This window comes from Drepanopeziza brunnea (assembly GCF_022702325.1).
Source record: "Drepanopeziza brunnea f. sp. 'multigermtubi' strain 214-2 chromosome Unknown ctg8, whole genome shotgun sequence".
In the NCBI taxonomy this organism is placed as follows: domain Eukaryota; kingdom Fungi; phylum Ascomycota; class Leotiomycetes; order Helotiales; family Drepanopezizaceae; genus Drepanopeziza; species Drepanopeziza brunnea.
In genome coordinates, this window is record NW_027094071.1 from 1586289 (window position 1) to 1607152 (window position 20864).

Sequence of the window (20864 nt, forward strand, 5' to 3'; positions counted from 1 at the left end):
GCTTAATTTACCGATCGAAATATTACTTTCTTTTTAAACGGCTTAAAGCAATATAAAAACGGGCACAAATACCTCGAGTACGGATACGCTATTTATTAAAGATAAAAAAAGATTGCAATAAGCAAAAGAGCTATTAATAACTTATCGTACGTCTTTAACGCGAAAGCAATAAAAGCTTAAAAAGCACTCGAGCACGCTATTCGGCCCTTACTAGACTTTACTTATTGCCGCATATAATTGTGTATAAACAGCACGTCCGTAATCTAATATATACGAAGCATAGCTTCGGCTACTTTTTAATAAGCGTTTTTACGCATTTAAAAAGTAATAAAACAATTTAAAGTCAGCGTTAAATGAGCTTCGAAATATACCGGCATTATAAGCAACGAAACGGCAGACTAGCTCGCCGACGAAAAAGCAAAGCTTAAGCTTATATTAAGTTTTACTTTTAAGCTAACGGCGTTCGAGATCAAGTTTATTATTAAGACTCTAATCGATTAAGCACGAGATAAATAATAAAGTGCGAACAAAGCGAAGCTTTTTATTTAATATCGCGATTAAAGTCTCGAGTACGCAAGTAAAGCCTTATTAAAACTACACTTACTTAAGTACGTTTTGCATAAGCTACTCGCGTTGCGCATTTAATATAAAAACTTTGCGTAATACTATCGGAAGTATCGTTACGAAAACGCTAAAACCATTTGCTTTTATTAAAAAAACAAATCTCCGATATATATTATAAACACCCTGCCTGATAGGGTACCTGCCATGGCCACTAAGGCCACATTAAACGGACCTATCTTCTATAAGAGGGCACACATCTCTTAGCTAAAACAATTAACGAGCTTTCTACTTATCTTTTTTAGCACTTCTTTTATAAGACTATAAAGTCTAGCCTTAAAGCTAGGCTTTTATACGGCACTTTTATTTAAGTGCTTTTATATTAGTAACTTACGTAAGGATTTAAACCTTTAATCTTTATCTTTATACAGCTTATTATAATCGCTTGATTCGCAATTAAATTGACTTTCGTTTATTATTTAGCCTTCTTTACACTTTATAATTACAACTTTAAAACAATCAAAACCTTATTCCCGATAAATTCGGATACCGAAACGCCGCAATAGCCGAAGTGCAATATTTCGGCTCTTCGGCAAAAACTCTCTTTTATTATCAATAAGAAAGAATTTTCACTTATTAATAAAAATACTTTTTTATACTTTAACTTTTATTTTGAATTAAAGCAATTGATATAATCCGGAGTTATTAGCGAAGCTAATCAATTGATTTTTAAGTTTTTTATAATTCTAATCTTAATTATTAGTTTACTTTTGCAAAAGGTTTACTCTTTTTAATCTCGGATCGAGAATATCTTACGAAAGTCACTTATTTAGCTCGTAAACTCGGTTTACGAATTAAAATTAAACAATTCAAAAACCTTTTATTAATCCGATTATTTTTAATATATATATATATCTAATCTTTAAAATACCGAAAACCTTTTTAAGATTTCTAATATCGAAGTCGGCGTTAAATCACTTCTTTTTTCGTTAAAATCTTTTAAAGTTATTGAATTCTTTAATCGTATTCTTATAAGCTTCGGACTATCTTTATCTTACTTCGACTTTTAATTAAAACTTTTACTTTTATCGAAAACACTTGCTTTAGAAATACTTTTTAAAATCAACACCGGTCTTAAGATTTATATTACTTTTCTTCTTCTTGCTCTTTTATTAAGCCTTGCGCTAATTATAATCGACTTTGCTATCTTTTACGCTTTTATAACTACTCGCATGCTATTACTAAATACTTTAAAAGCTCTTTGCTTTAATAATGCTAATATCACCGACTTTATCGAAAAGTACGAAAAAACTTATAATAACTTTAATATCTTTAAAAACGATCGGTTCGTTAAGCTCTTTCGTTATTGCGATAACTTTCGTAAAAAAGTTATTAAGAGCTTGCTCGAATAAAAAGCTAAGAAAGATTAAGCTGCTTTCGTTAAAGTTTTAAAAGCCGAGTTTCGTAAAAACGATACTTAATAGATCAAAGACTCGATCGCTTTCTTATAAGAATTTGCTATATAAAAACGAGATATTAATAATTTAAAAAACTATTATCGCACTTTCTTTCGAGTCTTCGAAAAGCTTACTTTAATGCACTTTTTAAGCAAGACCGAACAAAGCCGCTTATTCTTTTTCGGATTACTCGTCGGAATTCGAAATAAAACGATTAAGCATTATAAGGTCGACGAATTCGACTTAGACTTTTATATCGCTTTCGACGACTTCGTCGCATTCGCTTTTAAAACCGATTAAAGTGTTAAGACTATCGAAGCTATAAATCGAAAAAAGTTTCTTTTAATTAATTTTATTAAAAATATTCGGATTTTAATTAAAAAGCACACCGAGCTAGCTAGCGTTCTTAAGTTTATTAAGAAAGCTTTAATAATAGTGCCGTTTACTCGTAAACTACGGTTCACAAATGAAAAAAAAGAAATTAATAAAGTAAGTTTTATAATTAAGAAGTTTTTTAACTTATAAATTAATACGATCTATAATCGAATTGATTACTTCGAAAACTAAGTCGCTAACTTAACTTCTCGACGCTTTATTTAGTCTTAGCTTTAAATTCGATTCGAAGATTACGACGAAGCTTTTATTAAGTATACCGTTTAAAATACTCGAAGTAAAGTCAGCTTCGAAAATAAAGTTTATATTGCTATTATTAGCTACGGATTATAAAAACGAAAAAAAAAAGAAAGTAAAAGATACGAGAACCAAATGTAAGATTATAGCTTTTGCGAAAACTCCGAAAACACAACTTAAGCTTTTTATTAATACCGAGATAAGTGTAAAGCTTTTAAAAACATAATTAATAAAAGATATATTTATATTAATGATTACGGACGCTTTTACTTAAGACTTAAAAAGATCGGTGCTTTTATTATTTAAAAAAAGTAAAAAAAAACTTAGTTTAAATCTATCGTGCTAAACGTTCGTAAAACGAAATACAACAACATCTTAAAGAATCGACTTATTAACGGACTTAAGACTTATAAACACTTGCTTTCTTATTAATAACTAATCTAACAGCTAGCTTAATATCAGCTCGATCAAAATGCTTAGCAACTAACTAACTAACTAAAAGAGCTTATTATTATCTTTAAAAAACTAATCGATATAAAAAATATTAATATTATAAAATAGATTAATACGCTTAATTACTTATCTAATATAAAAGTCGCTTCGATCGAAATCAATGCTATCGTAAAAAATAAAGCTAAGAAGCCTTTTCCGCTTTCGAAAAGATTTAAGCTTATTAAAGTTAAAAAAAATATCCGATAATAAAAAAAAAAGAATTACGGCACTCTTAAAGCTCGTGCTTTTCAAGAATCGAGTATTGTTATAAAGATAGACTTAAAAAATGAGTTGTTTAATAGTGTAATTAAAGAAAAGTCTTTTAAACTTTTTAAATTAGCTAAAGCCGACGAAGCTATAAAAGATATAGAAAAAAAAGTTAAGATTATTTAACGAATATTAAAAAAAAAAAAAGAAAAAGACTTATAAACGAAAAAAGTTTATTAACTTTTACGTTATTATTAAAGCTTAAGAAAAAGCAATAGCGGCGATTATAAAATCGAGAATCGAAGTTTAAATTAAAGACTTGTTCGGACTTAGCTTTCGCTTCGATAAATTATTAAGCTATTATATTTTAATAATTCTCGATGCTAAAGAAAACGTAAAAGTCTTTTAAAGTAAGCTTATTTTTATAAACGCTTTAATTATTAAACGTTTAAGTCGAAATAAAGAAAGCAAGTTAGACTTTTTAGCAACGCAAATTCGTAAACAACTTATCGCTCGCAACTGTTTCGAAGTAGCGATAAAGACTTTAAAAGTTTTTATTAATATCGACGGTATAATCAAGAGCAGATCTTTCTTCGATAATAAATCTAAAGTTAACGTAATAAATAAGAAAATAGCTAAGATAATTAAACTATTTATTATAACGGATCGAGCTTTAATTTATATTATCGTATCTAAAGATCTTTACAATTTTAATAAGTAAATAAACGACGTCGAAGTTATTATCGGCGGAATCATTAATTACGCTGATTTTTTTATTATTAATAATAGCAATCACGAGGTTATCTTAAGCATGCTTTTTTTTTTAAAATCTTAACTTTTTTTTTTTTATTTCGATAATAGCACGATGAGAGCTTCTTTTTAAAATTATAATCGATTTATTTAAAAATAAATTACTATTGCAAAAGACAAGTCGGATTTGGTCGAAGACTCGAGAAACTAATAGCTAGCATATAAGCTAAAATAGATATTAAGCTAAAGAGAAGCTTAAAAAGAAATTCCGCCCGTGAACTATAATTCACGAATAGATCGGTATAAAAATAATAAAATTATAAAAAAATAATTCAATTCAATATTAAATAAAGCTTATTAAGATTAAAAATATTAAAAGTATTTGCAATTAAACTCGATAAATCGAAAAATTTTATATTTATTATCGATAACGATAAAGACTTTTTAAAAAAGAATATAATAAAAGTTAATACGATATACAAAAGAAAAACGGAAAAAGTCAAACCGATAGATTTAAAAGTATCGGATAAAAAGATACTTAAAAAGATCGACGATTAATTTAAGCAAAATGAAAAAGCGAAACCTTTTAAGCTCAAAAGACTTTTTTCAGAATATTTTATTAGCAAGTTTTCCGACTTAAAAGTTAGATTAAAATTAACGAAAAAACGATTTAAAGCACTTACGATTAGCTTTTAAATTACTTTAAAAAAAAAGAGCTGCTTTACTAATACCTTTTGAATCGAAAAAAAGCGATAGCTTAAGATTTTACTTATTTTAACTAAGTTCGAAAAGAAGTTATGCTATTTTAAAAAATCAAAACGGTGCTTTACGAAGCTTAATAAAAAAAAACCTTTATAATATTAAAAGCTTTATAAAAAATAATTATTATTATGTTAAAAGAACGATTAAAATAAAAAGTCTTCGAACTATACTAAAGCTCTTACTAAAACAAGTGGTTTATTATAGCAAAAAAAAACAAAAATACAAGCTGATTATTATTATAATTAAAATAAACCGTATTACGGTTAAAAACGCTAATATTGCTTCGAACGTAAACTAGTTTTCAAACGAATTTGCTAATCTTACGATAATTATACTCTTAGATTTCTTTTTTAAATATAATTAATTCTTTTTCGACGTTAAGTTTAAAGATATAATAGCTATTTAAACGCTTATCGGATTGCTTCGAATAACTCGGATACTTATAAATATTATTAATTCGATCGCTTAATTTGTTAAGGTTATTTACAAAATCTTTATAAATTGCATTCTTAACGTTTGCTTGCTTTATATAAATAACATAAGAATTAAAAGATCGCGATCTTTTTATAATTACAAAAAAGTTTTGCTCGAAATACAACGATTCGTTTTAAAACACATTTAAAACATCGATAAAGTGCTCGTAAGATTCGAAAAAGCTAAAACGACCGTCGGAACGAAGTCTTAATATTATATGCTTAGCTTTAATATCGTTAAATTCGTTACGAATAACGAAAAACGCTATTTTTAAACCGTTAAAATTAAAAAGATATTAAAATAAATTAAGTGCGAAAATGTATCGAAAGCTCGAGCTTTTATTAAAATCGTAGTTTATTATAAAATCTAAATCAAAAACTTCTTTATAATTGCTGCTTTAATTTACGCGACGATAAAAAAAAGAATCGAATTCGAATAATTAAAGCTTTAATAAAAAGCAATAAAGCTGCTTAAAAAAGCCTTGATTTTTGCTTTCGTTTTTATTAAGATCGATTATAACAAAGAAAAAAAGAAAATCTACTTAACGATAAACGCTAATCTTAAAAAATAAAAAGCAATATTATAATAAAAAGACTTCGATAAAAAGCGATATTTTGCTAAGTTCGAAAATAGTCTTTAAAACTTTACGAAAAGCAAATACGACGCGATCAAGCGAGAATGCCGCGATGCTTTAAAAGCTATAAAAAAGATAAAAAGCGAATTATATAAAGTTCACTTCATCTTAAAAACCGACGCTAAAGTACTAATTGATCAACTTAACGGATTAGCGAGCGATTTGCTTAAAGCTTTTATTACGAATTAAATTGCGTAAATAAGATTAATAAACTTTAAAGTCAAGCATATCTTTAAGATTAAAAATACAGCGGCGAACGGTCTTTTTAAAAAGAGAAAAGAGCATCTTTTAAATATTAAAAAAAAAAAGAAAAAGATATTAACGATTAAGTTATTAACGAATTAAGCATTGTTTTAATATTTTCGATTAAACGACTTGTAAATTATAATTTACAAGCTAAAAAAAGAGTTTTAAAACACGATTACTTACTCGACTCCGAGCTTATTACTTCATTTTTTACTACTTTTAAACGCTCTTCTTCGATCAAGACTTACGACTTTTAGAAGTTTAAAAACAAAGCACTTAACTACTTAATTAAAAATAATTACTTTTATAAGCGAGCAAACAATTCTTACTCGATCAAGCTAATTGTCGACGGAACTTAAAGACGTTATACTATTATTTCCGACGCTTATCGAGAATCCGGATATAAAAAAGCTAAATCAATTTACTACCGTACGTTAAAACTTTTCTTTTAAAATAAATGCTACGAAAACTGCAAAGCTTTCGTTTAAAGCTATAAGCCTTATTAAAAACGCAAAGCTAAACGAACAGAAAACTTTTTATACTCGATTTAGCTTATTTAAATATAATTAAAAGTCAGCTTAAACGTATTACGAATACTTACTATCGATAAAAAGATAACCTGCTTCGTATTAATTAAAAAAGATCTATTTAAATAGCTAAAAAAGCGACCACTTCGATCGGCTAACGCCGAATCTATTACTAAGTTCTTTTAAAAAGATATCGTTTGCCGTTACAAACTATTCGGAAAACTAATTATCGATAAAAGACTCGAAAATAAAGCAATTGCTAAAGCTTTCGCTATTAAGTACGAGATTAAAAAGGTTTAAATCTCAAGCTATAATTCAAAAGCAAATAAAATGATTAAGAAAAAACATAAAGACATTTTAAATAGCTTATCGAAAGTCATAAACAAAAGATTTAAAAATTAAATTCGCAAATTCAATAAAATGCTTTTTGCGGTTCGGACTTCGATATACGCATTTATTAAAGTTACTTTCTTTTTCTTAAATTATAAACGAAAAGTTAAGCTACTTTTCAAATCACGATAGCTAATTTAAAAGTTATTATTATAGCAAAAAGTTCGATCTCGCGTTAACTTACTTATTATAAGATTTAAATAATTATAACTTCGAAATAAAAATATCGACGAGATCATTTTAAAAAAAAAGCGTTATCGATTTGCCGTTAAAGCTACTTAAGAACGAGTCAAAGTTCTAAAGTCGAAACTTATTAAAAAAAAAGACTTAATACTACTCTACGATATTAAACGCAGCATCGACATATCCGCGAATATTAAGCTAGATTACAAATAATTAAAACTTTATATCGTCTTTAAAGCTTACGATAAAAGATACTATAAACTTTAAGAAACCGATAAGACTAAGCTTAAAAGCACTTTTGCAATTAACCGCTTTAAACGATTCTACCGCCGCGATCAAACCTTCTTTCCTTTTAATAAAGACGACGAAGAAAAAAAAAAAAAGATTCGAGCTCTTCGGATAACTTAAACCTTAATAAATACGAGCCTTTTGACGACGGCAAAACTAAACTATTCAACTTAAAGGTGATCTTTAAACTTAAGTCTACTAACTTTTAAATTATTCTTTTAACACTTTCGAAAAAACAAAAACTAATCTACAAAACTATTTTTTAATTTATTTCTTTTACTTTTGTTTTTCTTACTTTCTTATCCTTTTTTTATTTTATATTTATTCTATAAGAAGACGTGCTTTTAATAATTACTCTTTTTATTTTAATAAAAAAAAGTATTTCTTACGTTTGTTTTCTTACTTTTAAACTTGCTTTTTATTATATTCTCTGTTCTTTCTTTGTTCTTTTTACTTTATTAGCTATTCACTTGTTTCATATAAATTGTTTTTATTATTTAATTGTTTTTTACTTGTTTTAAGCTTACACGGTTATTTCTTATTTCTTAATCGAAACTGTTTTTTTGTTTTAAGCGTGTTCAACTACGTATATTCGAAAGTAAACTACTATTAGAAAAAGTAAGTCTTCTTTACAAATGTACTTATATAAGAAAGCTCCTTTCTCTTTTTTTTTAATATTTTCTTTCTTTATATAATAACAATTATAACAACACTATTACTACCTTTTTTTTACAACTATATAATACTACATTAATATTAACGACTTTAATTATCATTTAATCAATTACTACTACTATCAGCTTTTATTCCGCTATTTTATATTTGACTCGTAAATCGTAGTTCACGAGTCAAATATGCTTTTTAAGTTAGCCGCCGTTAAAAGAAAAGCTTTTATCCGAGATGCACTTTTTAATTTATTAATAAGCGAAAAGCAAGCTGCTTTAACTCGACAATCGAGTTTCGAGTTAAAATTCGAAAGACAAGTTATTAAAACCTTCGATAAGTTTTTTTAAACTTACCGTTAAATAAATAACTTTAATTAATTAATCATGCTTAAAATAATAACTTTCGACTTTAATAATAAATTAAGTAAAAAAAACGACTTGATCTTACAATACGATTAGTTCTTACGAGCCGAATACGCAAGAAAGAATATAAACGTCGAAAACTTCTTTTCGGTTTACGACTAGTTTATTATTAAAGTTATCGCTATTTACTCTTTACGCAATAAAAACGCCGAAAGATATAAACGAATCAAAAGAGCTTTCGACAGCGCTAAAAGCTAATTGTTATACGACGACTACCTTAAAGCTATATGCATTTTAATCCGCAACGCTCGTTAATTAAGCGTCATTTTAAAAACTTGCACTTTTAACGCTTACGTTATTTAAGTTATCAACTATTATATTATTGCTTACGTCGCTTTTTAAAAAATTATAGTTAATATAATTCGAAAACGCAAGTTCATTAAGCTTAATGCTACGATAATTAACTTTACTTGCTAAACTGTAAAAAACAAGATTAATATTAAGTAGAAAGATAAGATTGCTATTTCGGATAAAAGACTTTTAAAAAAGCTAAGATTAAAAGTCTTATTATATAGCTTATTAATTTTAACTTTTAATAATATTAAAAGCGAATACAACGAGCTTAAAAAACGTATAAAGTTTGCTAACGAGAATCAAACTTAGAATTTCGTTTTATAAAAGGAACTCGAATCCGAACTTCTATTCGTAAACTATAATTCACGAATGCTAAATAATTCAGCAATTAAAGCAAAATTAAGTCAACCTTTTATTTTTAAGACCCTTTTGCTTAAATTACTTACCGCGCGTCTTTTATTATTATTAGCTTTGTTTTAAAGATCGATATCATCTTTTGCTAATAAGCTTTCGAACGTTAAATTAATTGCTTCAATTATATTTACTTTACGCAAGTCTATCGACGTAAGCTCTTTTTTAGCTTTTGCACTTAAAATGCAACGCGACCTTTTCGAAAACTAATTGTTATTAACATTACTTATTAAAAAAAAAGACAGCTTCGAGTACGAACTAGCTAAAGCCGTATCGAACCGCTACTTTAAACTCGTCGAGATTAAAGATCTTATAAGTATAAACGTAGCTTTTATCAACTTTTGCTAAGACTTTTATTAATTAGCTTTCGACCGCTTAAACTTAAACGAGAATATCGATAATGCTTTTTAAGTTGCCGCGGAATCGATTAAGAAAGCTATTAGCTAGATCCGCAAGCTTTTAAAAGACGAATTTTTTAATAACGCGATCTTACGACTTTTCGACCGTCGTAGCTAAATAAAAATAAGTAAAGAAAAAAGCAAAGTAGTAAATTACTTCTTGCTATCCGAGATCTTTAATTTAAGCTTTAACGACGACGATTGCGATTATATAAAAATCTTTTAAAAAGTAAAAAACGTATTAGAATTTAAAAATAAGTTTAAAAAACTTTTTAACTTAAACGTTTAAACGAAGCTCCGCTTTAGCCGTAAAGTCTTACCGTTCGCTACCGAATTATTAAATAAAGTTTTTTACGAAGTCTACACTTTCGAATACGTTAAATACTTTAAGCTAATTACGAAAAGCTTTATAATAATAATGATCCGTTTTAACTTATATCGATTTATCGAAGCTTATTAAACCAACGCTTTTAACAACTTTATGCTTTACTCGAACAACTAATCGATATTCGTTATTAAAACTAAAAGCAATACTTTAATTAAAAGAATATCTAGCTTAAGCTCTTTTAAGTTTAAAGCTAAGCCGATGTCTTTTAACAAGCTGAACTAAAGCACTAGCTTGATAAGCACCGCTTAAAAGAATAGCCTTTTTAATATTATAAATGCGAGTAGCTATACGAAAGTTTAGCTTATATTAAAAGCTTCTTTTTTAAACGATAAGCACGGCAATTAAACCTTTTTTACTATTATAAATAAAGAGATCTAGATGTACTTGCACTACTTTCGGACTAATAACTTAAGAAAAGCTCCGATTAATACACTCTTTAATATAATGCACTCTTTAACCTAGCAAGTCCTTCGAAGCTATTATAAGCTATATTTTACTGCTTTACTTAATCGCCGAAACGAGAACTATAAGCTTATCGCTTACTCGAAACCCTTTTAGCTTTTTAAATGCAATAATAATATTCGAGTGATTACGATTAAGCACGACGCTAATATTAAACGACTCGTAAACCGTAATTTACGAGTAGAAGATAGAGTTTTAAACTACTACTTAATGCTTTACGGCGTAAAAAGCTAGATCGGAAGCTTAGCTATTTAGCTTAAAAGCTATACTTACGATACGACTTTTAAAAAAACTGCTAGATAAAAAGCTTTTAAACTTAAGTCGAAGACTTTAAATGCTTTTAAAAATATTACGCCGCGCTAACCTTTCGTTATAATCAATGATCTCGCTACTTTTATATCCGTTATTACGAAACAAAGTGTTTTCTTAAACATAAACGCTTTTTAAAATTCTTTTTATAAATAAGCAATCTTTTTTAATAATTACACCGCTTTATTAAACGATAGTACTTTAAAAAAATAAAGTCAGCTTTGCAAAGCACGCTTGCACGATCGTTTTAAAACGCATACCGCTAACTTTTCGATAAAAAATTATTAATAAATTAAGTTAACTTTTCGCTATTATAATTTAATTAAATTACGTTAGTTACGTATTAAAAGCTTTAATCGAAAGAATAGATTAAAACGAACTTCGAGTAGTAAAAAAATTGACCGCTATCTTTGCTATATCCCGAACTTAGTTTTAAGAACACTTTATTAAGTATAAAAAAAAATTGTTTTTAACATTTAAAAAAAGATTTACTATTATTTTAAATGCTAAAGCTAAGACTTACGAAGCTAAGTCTTTTTTTAAAAGCAAGAGCCGCCGAGCTAACGACTTTATAAACGCTAATAAGTTAAAAGATTTTAAAAAGAGCTTGCGATCGATTAAGTTGTTTTTTAACGATTTTGATTTAAGTATAAAGATCAATTTAAAAAGTGCGAAATCTATCTGTGAATTACAATTTACGAGCTAAATCAGCAATTTTAAAGCATTATCTTTTCAGCTAGAATCTTTAAACCGCGCATTCGATAAAGTTATAAAAGCTTTAAATAACTTGCTCGAAAACGAAGACGACTTAACTAATAGCTCCGGACTTTATTCTAGCTTCGCTAACTTTTCGTCGGCCAAGTTCATACTTATTAACGATGCTATTAGCAATAAGCGCAAGAACGATACGCGCTCTTTCACTTTTAAAGATGCTGCTATTAATACGTCATCGTTTAATGCTAGCCTTACTAAGAGAAGAAAACTCTCTTAACTTAAAGAAAACGAAAGAGTTAAGGACGTAAGCACGGAAAGAGACTATAAAAAAGCTGCTAAAGCGTAATTTAATAGTTTAGATGTTTAGAATTTAAAGACAAGATACCTCTTTTTCTTTTGTATACTAGATTTTTTTCTTTCTTTTATACCTTCCTTTTTTCTTTTCTTGCTTAACGATAAGCGGGGGCGCTTACTTATTCTATAAAAAGACGGATGTAAACACCCTGCTTGATAAAGTACTTGCTATAGCTATTAAAGCTACACTAAACGGACCCATCTTTTATAAGAGGGCATACATCTCTTAGCTAGAACAATCAACGAGCTTTCCACTCATCTTTTTTAGCACTTCCTTTGTAAGACTATAAGGTTTAGCCTTAGAGCCAGGCTTTTATACGGCACTTCTTTTTAGGTGCTTCTACAATATTGCTTTTTATAAAAAAGAGTAACGCTTTTTCAATTGATAGCTTAAAAAGACACGACCACTTACTCCGCTTTTTACCTCGCGAAAAGCGACTGCTTATATACGCTTTTTTAAAGCCTCGCTAACTAACTTTTATAGCTTTTTAAAAGTCACGGAGTTCTACTTTAAAATCTGCCTTCGATACTAGTAGCGGGTCGATCTTGCACATCGAAGCACTATTACGAAGGCTTACATTTATTTAGCTTTTTAGTTTACTTATAATGATTTTTCTTTCTTTTTTTCTTTTGTCTTTCTTTTTATATTAAACGAGCTTAAATGCTCCGTTATGAACTCAGCTACTCGCGTAGCTTGCTTCGGCAAACGATATTGACCTCGGTCTTTTATAAAAACCCGCTTATATGCTTGCTTAATATATTCTTTATACACTGTTTTAACAAAAAGAAACACCGCTATACTTATACTATTTTCTCGAGATCTGCTCTTACGCTATGTGCGTCTTGTGCTCTTATATATATAAAGACTAGCTGCACGTTTGTATACCTTTAAGGAGGTCACAGGACTCGCTGTAGAAAGCGACCCGTGGACGTTAAACGAATACTACTACTACTACTACTATCGAGCTTAAACCGTATCGTATAGCTATAGCCGGTTCGTATCGGTATATTATTTATTAAGTAGATTGGAAAGTAAGTTCGTCTTTCGAATTCGCGTCCGCGTTCGTTAGAAGTAAGATCTTAAGCTTGACTTTGAGTTCTTACGGGCGCACCCCCTACGTTTAGCAACCGTGTGCACACCGAGTGAACACCGAGTTAACACCAATCAACCGATTATACACCGATTATAATCGGTATATATTAAGGTTGATCTTAAGGTTGACGAGTTTTTTAATATATTATTATTTAAATCAACCTTTCAACTCTAATATTAATCTTTACACCTTAATATCAACTTTTAAATTCTAATATTGATCTTTACACTTTAATATCAACCTTTCAACTCCAATATTAATCTTTACACCTTAATATCAACTTTTAAATTCTAATATCAACCTTTACACTTTAATATCAACCTTTACACCTTAATATCGACTTTATCGTAATAAATAAAAGCAAGTGGTAAAGGCAAAAAATACTCTACGTCATTATTATTATTAGCTTATACTTTTAACTTGTATATTTCTCGTACTTCTCTTTGCTTCTCTTATGACCTCACCGCCGCCACTACCTCACCGCCGCCACTACCTCACTACTGCCACGACCTCACCGTCGCTACTACCTTACCGCCGCCACTACCTCACCGCCGCCACTACCTCATTACTGCCACGACCTTACCGCCGCCACTACCTCACTACTGCCACGACCTCACCGTCGCTACTACCTTACCGCCGCCACTACCTTACCGCCGCTACTACCTCACCTACCTTTATTACCTCACCGCCGCCACTATCTTACCGCCGCTACTATTTGCTAGAAGCGATACTAGAGGCAAGGCAATACTGGTGGCGATACTGGTAGCAAGGCAATACTAGTGGCAAGGCAATACTGGTGGCAAGGCAATACTAGTGGCAAGGCAATACTAGTGGCGATACTAGTAGCGATACTGGTGGCGATACTGGTAGCAAGGCAATACTGGTGGCAAAGCAATACTGGTGGCAAGGCAATACTGGTGGCGATACTGGTAGCGATACTGGTGGCGATACTAGTAGCAAGGCAATACTGGTGGCAAGGCAACACTGGTGGCGATACTGGTAGCGATACTTGTTGGATTGCTTCCAAGCGATTGGGAATATATTCGTAACTTCGTAAGGTCGTCAAAGTACTTGCAATTGCAAAACACTCGGTTGATAAGGTATCTGAATTCTGTCTGCTCCTTAAGGCTTAAGGGAGCTGATTCCTTCTATATGATTAAAAGGAATCACGTGCACTAGCTAGCTAATAGGTTTACTAGTCAAGTTGAGGTCCCTTGACTGCTGACATGCTAAGCGAGGCATGCCAAGTGGCCCGTGAACCTTAGTTCACGGGTAAACTTCTCAACTATTACTACTACTAGCTAAGGTCGATATAGATATACCGACACCGGCAACTCTCTTTTTAGCAAGCAATGCTTTGCTAACTACTATATCGACCGAAAAAAGAAAGAAGGTGATCAAATAAAAGAAAAACAATCCTACTCTACCAAGCCTCACTCTTCCTTCTCTTACAGCGGCCTCTCTACCCACCTATCTACTTGCACCTTTAAAGTATTAGTCAAAACTAGCTTTTGCAAAAAGGTATTAGCCTCGATTTTAATCATAGCGTTAGCAAGGTTAGATTTTCTTTCGATCTAACGTACTTTAAAAAGCTCTCGCCTTTCGTATGACTCTCGAATAGCTATAATATCGATCATAAAGCGCTTCTCTTTAATAGTTCCTAGCTTTACTATGCACTCGTAAAGCGAGTAAAAGTCAGTGCACACTATTACGAAGAAATTAAGGATTCTTAGCTAAGCTGTGATTTAAGCAAAAGTAATCGACATAGCAATAGCTATATCGATACTTAAAAACATAGCGTAAAGCTTAAAAGCTAATACAGCTTTTATCACTCTTTTGCACTTTTATAATACTTAATAAAAGATGTTACTCGTTAAAGTGAACTCGTTCTTACTTACGTGAGCCTTATTGCTAAAGATAGCTACGAAACCGATTTAAAAGCTAAGGTTAGCGTTATTAGCAAACGCCCCGTCCACGAATATAAAAAGCTTCGCTGTCTTTAAATCTAAGAGCACGTAATAAATCCTTCGTATTAAGTGATCGATCAGCTACTAAATCACTTTATTAAGAGCCTTATAGTCTTCGTCCTTCGGTTTTTAATGTTAAGCAGCTATCGACAAAGCACAAAATGCTTTTAGATAGCAAATAATAGCTAAATACGCCTTTCGAGCACGTTGCTTTAAGTACTCTTTAGCTCGTATAGCTGAATCGGGCTTGATCACGGCAAGCCTTTCACCTTGCCTTTTTTAACCAACTAATACTCCGAACCCGTTTTTATTTAAAGATAGCTTGCATTTATTAAAAATCATCGGTTCGGCGCATATAAAGATCTTTATTTCTTTGCTCTTTAGCTTAGATTTAATTAGCTCTTTCTTTTCCTTTGCTTTTATAACTAAATTGACAACTATAAAAACATTATCCGTTTGTAAAACAGCTATTCTTAACTGATCTTTATTAATTAATACAAAAAGGTAAGAATCAAAGCTCGATTGCTTTATCTCGAAGTTGTTCGTAAAATGCTTTGAAAAACGCTTATACTAATGCGTTCTTGCTTTAAAGATCTCGTATAAAAAGCTAGTTATAAAAAACAAAATGCCGAAAGAAAATCGATAGCTGATCTTTTTAAGTAGTCGCACGACGATTATTCGGATGAGCTTCGTGCTTAACTAAGTATAAGCTTGAATAATATCTTTATTATAGACTTAATACCCGTAATCTTTTATTAAAAAAAGAGCTAAAGCATAACAAAGTCTTTAACCCGCTCGTTACACCGTAAGTGACTCGATAAGTACCTTCGTTTTACCTTTGTCTTAAAAGGCTTGGATTATTATACGAGACTTCTCGTATAGCGTAAGTGTTCCTTTGCTTTTAATCTTATTAACAAACTTAAATCCGAAAATCTTAACGCTTTTAATACGTAGATCGGTGCTCGAGATCACTTAAAAGATGCTTTAAGTTATTAATCTAGCTAATTCCTTTGCTCTAGACTCTTGAAATAATGCCTTAAAGCTTTTAATAACTCTTTCGGCTCGTAGCTTAATTAAAAGCTTATAGTCTTAGCGTTTTTTATCGGTAATAAACACCTCGGAGTCCTTAATAAATAAAACGTAAAAATCGCCCTTTTCTTCGTCGAGCACGGTCGAGATACTAAGATCGTATTTTTAATAAAATATCTAGACTATTAGTATTATTGATCTTTAAGAATTAATAAGTTAAGGGTTAAGAAGGCTATTTACTAATCTTAGCGAGCTTCTTAGATTAAGCGAATGTTAAGGTTTAAGCGAACTTCGCGGTTCTAGCTCTTTTTCGCTTTCGCTTTAATTTTCTTTTACTTTTACTTTAAATACTTGCAACTCCAACTCCTTTAGCAGCTTTTTAACTTTAAAGTAGTAAGGTTTTATTAAAATTGATTTGAATTCCGTAAGTCTCGGATATGCTATTGTGCACGTATGCCTTTGTTTGCTAAGCAGCTAAAAAAGGCCTTTCTACTTTTGGTTTTCCCGCTACATGAGTACCCGTAAACCAATAAAAAGATTTAAGATATGCTCCGTAATTAATCCATTCTTCTTTTTAAGCGCGTCTTTAACCTACCTCGCAACGTAGCATTTTCGTACTTCTTTTATAGCCTTATTAATAGCAATAGCACGCTCTTAAGTAGATGCGGCAAATCGATTTTATTCCGTCAGCTTTAATAAAGTCTTAAAAACGAAGAGTATAAGAACCAGGCTATTAAGTCCAACTGTGTCGTTAATAACTTTAATAGCCATTTAAAGCCGATCCTCCCTTAAGGCTTTAAGAAGCTCTTTTATGACGATCTTAAAAGCGCGTCGCACAAGAACGTAATAGCGTTCTACTAGCCCGACGCTATAATAAGCTTTTATAAGCATCTGCTTTAAAGTGCTGCTAATACTTTTAAAATAGCCTCGGAACGTTACCGAATTAAAGTTAGTCTCGAGATCGTATACGACGTTTATAAAAAGTTCGACGTAAGTATTAACTTAATATCGATTAAATCTTTTAAGTAAATGCTATGCGGACATGCTTTTAAAAAAAGTAGCGGCTTAAAAATTAATAAAATCGCAAACGACGTACAATACGTTCTTGCCGTTAAAGTGCATTATATCGACGTATACCGTATTATTTAAATCAGTATCATCTTTAAGTCTAATATTAAACCTCTTCGAAAAGCGTCCGAATACTTAATAGTAATAGCAAAACTTTTAAATGTTGTAAAGCAAATCTCGCTTAAATTCGTGCTCGGCCCTTTTAAGAATAACAGCAAATCGACTTGCTAAAAGATGGCTAAAACGCTTATAAATAATCTTCAATTGCTTTTTCGTAAGGTAGCAATAGACGGTCTCGCCTTCGGTGCTGTAATAAGTAGCAGCGTGCTCTTTACTTAATAGCATCTACACGTGCTTAAACATCTTTATTATTAGTATTTCTTTCTTTTTTTAAACTAGCACGTTCCGCAAGTTATCTAAGATCACTTTATGCTTATCTATATCAGTTAATAAGAATAAAAAGAGTACGTCGCTTTCTATAATATAGAACTCTACTTGACTTAAAAGAATGTCTAAGGTAACTGCTTTAATAAAAGTAGTATAGTGGAGTTGGGCTTTATATTTGTTTTGTCCATATATATAATACTGATGCTAGGCACCTTTGTCACGTGGGTGCGCTGCATGCTCTGGCCTTGCTAAGCACGTAGTTAAGTCACGTGCAAGCTTTTATATAAACGAGTAATTAGTTCCTCTTTGAACTAGCACTATATTATTACACAATATAATATACGTACTTATAATACACATTCGAATGTCTTTCGATCGTCTTCTTTTTCTCCCTTTATTCATTTACGATTCTATTATAGCTATATTTATATATATCTTTTGATTTAACGTTAAGTATATATCGGAGCTTTTCTTTTCTATATATATTTAATAACTTACGCAAAGAATCGAACCAAAAGTTAGTCTTTATACCTTTTTTAAATTTACTTCTTTTGCGAGAAGCTATATATTCGGAGTTTACTTTATACGCTAAGCTATTAGCTATATGCTTTTGCGGTGCTTTTTCGAAAAGTATTCGACACACGCTAAGCTAATAATCAAGTGCTTTTGTATATAAGCTTCGAGGCTATTGCTTTAAAAGCGATCTTTCTTCGATTTATATCCGTCGAGCATGCTATTCGATATACTCGATAAGTACTATTTAAAAAGTCGTTATTTTAATTCGAAGATCGAGCTAGCTAAAGTTCAATTCGGTATTTATAAAGTACTATTTACTTAAACTACTTTATACGGCGATACGCTCGAAGTACTATTCGTTTAATATATTTTACCTTTTCGATTTAATATCGTTTTTAATACAAGTTTATTACTCTTTTTTTTAAAAAAGAATAAGCAATAGCTAAGTACCGGAAATACTACGCTAAGCTTAAAAGGTTAAAAATTTAATACTTACTTCGTAACGAAAATTACGTATAAAAACTCCGAATTGCTTTCGAATATCTTTCGCTTTAGCAAATGAAAAATATAACGAGCGGAAATAAGTGTTATATAATTCGGAACCGTTTCGGTGTCGCATTATATTAAAAGCAAGCTATATGCTTACACGGAAGCTCGGCTATTACTCGACTTCGTTTTTATTTCGATATACTTAATCTCGGTAATTATTCTTCCGCTTATTATAAATCTTACGTTATAAAGTTAAACATATTATTAATATCGTTTATTATATCGATTTAATTTCGATTATCTAGCTCGACGCGATCGACACTCGACTCTTTAATAAATTATTTTCGACGCATCAAGATTTTATATCTTTATAATATTTTTTTATATATTTAATATTTATTATAAATTATACTTATTTCATTTTTATTATTTATTTACATTTATATCATTTTCGTTTTTTTTTCGCATTCGTTTCGAAACACTTTTATACTTTAATCGACATTTATCAACTCAACTTAACGAGCTTACGTTAAAGCTTTCGGAAACTAAAAAAAGTTATAACTTCTTCGACTTAAAAAGATTTCGGACTTAGCGAAGATGCTATTCGCAAGCTAATCGAAGACGAAGTAAAAAGGATTTAAGCTTTTTTACTTTTTGTAAATGCTTCGAATTACGTAAGTATTCGTAAACTTCTCTTTAGACTTAAAGCTTTTAAAATGCTTGCTTTCGATAAAGCTAATATTACGGATTATATTCGCTAGCTCGAACGAGCGTTTAAAGATTACGATATCGTTATCGATTCGAAGAAAAAGTAATGCTTTGCTAAATATAATATTTCTAATCTCTTTAGATATAATATACGTTGCAATATCGAAAGCTTCGGCGGCTTTTCGGATTCGAAAGTAACTTAAAACGATTTTAAATCGATAATTAAAAAGAAGTACAAAGCTTTCGACTTAGCTAAGTAAAAAGATAATATTAGCTTTTTAAACGACTTAAGCAATAAATAAGTAACAAAGAAAAAAGCTTTTAAAACGGAGCTTTTATAATTCACTCGATAATTCAACTTTACGAGCTTTGCTTGCTTCGTTAATAAAGATATTACCGATAAGCAATTAAAGTAAAAGTTTTTCGATTGCTTATTATTATTGATGCAAAATCGAACTTAAAAAAACGTTAAACTTAAAAAAGATCATTTGCAAATTTATAATATAATATATATTATAATAAGCGACTTAATTAAGCAAAAACAAATTATTATAAAACGGATTAAAGAATACAGCTACGTTAAAATTTTCGAAGCTTTTTCTCGTTATAATCTTTATTAAAACGAAAACTCTCGTTTTTAAGTACCGTTTATCATTCCCGAGAGCAAGCGAAACTTATACGTTTCACTTTTTTATAATATTTACTTTAATAGTACTTATGCTTTTCTTTTTTACCGCGCAAGCATTACCGTTGCAAATTCGATTACTTTATTTATCGACCTTGACTTAAAGATCGAAGCTTTTACAAAACAGTTAACGAAAGTTAATATTTACTTAAGACTTACCGATAGCTTCGCTTTCGTATCGAAAGAAGCTTATATAAACTTATTAAAAGCTGCTTAATATAAAAAGACTTAAAAGATCGCATTATATCGGGTTTACGAAATTAATACAATCGACATCTATTCGAACCGAAGCTACGCTATATCGGAAAAGAAACGATCGTTAAACGATTTTACTTGCATTTTCTATTAATGCTAATAGACTTTTGACTTACTTAATTATTAATAAAAGCTTTATAAATATCAAAATTAATGCTATTTGTTTATGCTTTAATACAAGCTAGCCTTTTACTTTAACGAAACGGACTTAATATATATAAGACCGTATCGAAAAGAAATACTATCGATCTCGTTTTAATTCCGAAACAATACTTTTAAGTATAAGCAAGTTTTAAAAAAGATTCGTAAGATAATAAATGATCTTAATCTTAAGCGTCGTTATAAGGTTTTAAAAGTATAACGAAAATCTATTAAAAAAGCTATACGAGAACGTATTAAAGCGCTTATTCGAGCAGTTAACGGCGGCAATACAAAAGCTTTTTGTATTAACGACTTTAATATTTCGAATATAATTCGCTAGCAATGCATTATATTAGCGAATTTATATGCTTACGTATTTAATACGGAAGCTATTATTGTATCGGTAAAAATTCGAGCGCGCAACGCGGCTTTTCGAGTTACGCTATACTCGTTAAAGAACGCTTTTTTAGCAAAAGCAAAAGTCTAATCTACTTATAACTAACTTA